Source organism: Salvelinus alpinus, chromosome 31 (assembly GCF_045679555.1).
Source record: "Salvelinus alpinus chromosome 31, SLU_Salpinus.1, whole genome shotgun sequence".
Classification (NCBI taxonomy): Eukaryota; Metazoa; Chordata; class Actinopteri; order Salmoniformes; family Salmonidae; genus Salvelinus; species Salvelinus alpinus.
In genome coordinates this window covers 21961922-21964493 of record NC_092116.1, presented here as the reverse complement: position 1 = coordinate 21964493, position 2572 = coordinate 21961922, and the positions used below count along the sequence as shown (strand labels likewise).

General features: G+C 35.0%; 1 protein-coding gene across 1 annotated transcript in view; it reads right to left on the bottom strand.

Annotated features, from left to right (window-relative positions):
• Window positions 1-1492, bottom strand: part of LOC139561149 (butyrophilin subfamily 2 member A1-like) — a 66294-nt gene extending 64802 nt beyond the window's left edge. Inside the window, exon 1 of the mRNA XM_071378044.1 lies at window positions 1262-1492. The gene's annotated coding sequence lies outside the window, so the exon portion shown is untranslated. The remainder of the gene's footprint in view (window positions 1-1261) is intronic.
• Window positions 1493-2572: the final 1080 nt, after the last annotated feature.

Genomic DNA, 2572 nt, shown 5'->3' with positions numbered 1-2572 from the left:
CACTTGTATTTTCATCAACATTTATGATGAGTATTTCTGTAAATTTATGTGGCTCTCTGCAAAATCACCGGATGTTTTTGGAACTACTAAACATAACGTAATAACAGTAATGTATACTGAGATTTATATAAGAATGAACTTTATCGAACAAAACATACATGTATTGTGTAACATGAAGTCCTATGAGTGTCATCTGATGAAGATCATCAAAGGTTAGTGATTCATTTATCTCTATTTCTTCTTTTTGTGACTCCTCTCTTTTGGCCTGAAAAATGGCTGTGTTTTCTGTGACTAGGTGCTTACCTAACATAATCATTTGTGGTGCTTTCGCCGTAAAGCCTATTTGAAATCGGACACTGTGGTGGGATTAACAAGAAGTGCATCTTTAAAATGGTGTAAAATACTTGTGTATGTTTGAGGAATTTTAATTATGAGATTTCTGTTGTTTGAATTTGGCGCCCTGCACTTTCACTGGCTGTTGTCATATCGATCCCGTTAGCGGGATCTCAGCCCAAATTAAGATGAATGCACTTACTGTATATTGCTCTGAATAAAATGTAAAATGTAAATTTTTTACATACCGTACAGATATCATATTACTGTATTGAATACTTTTATTTAAATAATGTCACAACTGTATAATTTGGACAGTTTATATAAACTGTTTTTTTATTTGTTAAAATTAACTTTGTAAAACCTAGCAGTAATACTTCATTCCCTGAGAGGGAGGCGGACATACAGTACCAGTCAAAAGTTTGGACACACCTACTCATTCAAGGGTTGTTCTTTATTTTTTACTATTTTCTACATTGTAGAATAACAGTGTAGACATCAAAACTATGAAAAAAACACCTGTAAAATCATGCAGTAAGCAAAAAAGTGTTAAACCAATTAAATATATTTTAAATTTGAAGTTCTTCAAAGTAGCCACCCTTTGCCTTGTTGACAGCTTTGCACACTCCCTTGAATAATTAGGTGTGTCCAATCTTTTGACTGATACTGTATAGCATTTTATAACATGATTTTTTGTCTCTCTGGAATGAAACCATCAAGTGTTAGATTTTAAAGAAAAACATGTCAGTCATTGAACAACCCCAAGGCATGATTAGATAGTGAAAAAACACACCACACCACACCAATCTCATTCATAATGTCTTGAAACAATAAAAGTGAATTTACTAACATTCTGAAAATGGTTATATAGCGTTATGGAATGAAACTCATCATATGCGTTTATAAATGAATGGATAGAAAATGTTACCTGTACGCTGCCACAGCATGTTTAAAATGGAGAGTCTGTTGAAGATAAGTCAAACTCTTTCCTTTTCTCTGTAGAGCATTTTATTACAATGATTAATGTTTAACCATCAATAGACTTTGGATATCCTTGAGCAATCAATGTGTCGGGAGCTTCCAACGGTGAGCTGAAATGGAGAATCATAGAAAAAAACTACAGGTGAAATCAAATCCAACAAAAGTGTCAAATGGTTTGAAGAAACCAAGGTCCAAGCAGTCAGGTGGGTTTTAAAGTTAGAATGTCTTTATTTACTGTTCATAGACCGTAATAAACACTAACTTCTATATAACTTAACTTCCAAATATATGGTTTAGAGGCGCCCTCTGGAGGAGTCTGAAGAGTGAAGGTATGAGCAGTAATTGTTTTGTTATTTAACCTTCATTTAACTAGGCAAGTCAGTTAAAACCTTTTCTCAATAGGGAGGCGCCATTTCGACTTTGTAAAAATTCGTTCCCAAATTAAACTGCCTCCTACTCAATTCTTGCTCGTACAATATGCATATTATTATTACTATCGGATAGAAAACACTCTCTAGTTTCTAAAACCGTTTGAATTATATCTGTGAGTAAAACAGAACTCATTTTGCAGCAAATCTGAGAAATCTAAAATCGGGCACTCTGTTCCAGGGTCAGTTTATTAATTTGCATGTAATCTATGGGTCGACATGCACTGCATACGCCTTCCCCTAGATGTCAGTAAGCAGTGAGAATTGGAATGGGGTGTCTAGGTAGATCTGAGGCCGTACAAAAGCTCTTGGAACCGGGTGTGCAGTCTTTTCAACGTTCGTCATGACGCAAGACAGACCTCAGGATTGCATTCTGAAAAGCTCTCGTTATAGGCGTTAGATATATCCGGCTCTGATTTTATTCGATATAGGTGTTAAAAACATCATAATGTAGTTATTTTAAACCGAGTTATATCAATTTATATCAGTATATTGCGATTTTCGGTATTTTATTTGTGCTGCGTTATGGTGAGTGGGACACGTCTTCGCCACATGGCTAATGTTTGCTGCTAATTCCAAAGTTGAAGACGACAATCTACAACCGAGCAACGATTATTCTGGACAAAGGACAACTTGCACAAGATTCTGATGGAAGCTCATCAAATAGTAAGAACTATTTATGATGTTAATTCGTATTTCTGTTGAAAAATGTTTAACTATTATTCCGGCATTCATTTCGGTGCGGTCTCGCTTTAACGCACGCTGTATGTCGTAGTAACGTTAATTTTAAAAATCTAACACAGCGGTTGAATTAAGAACTAATGTATCTT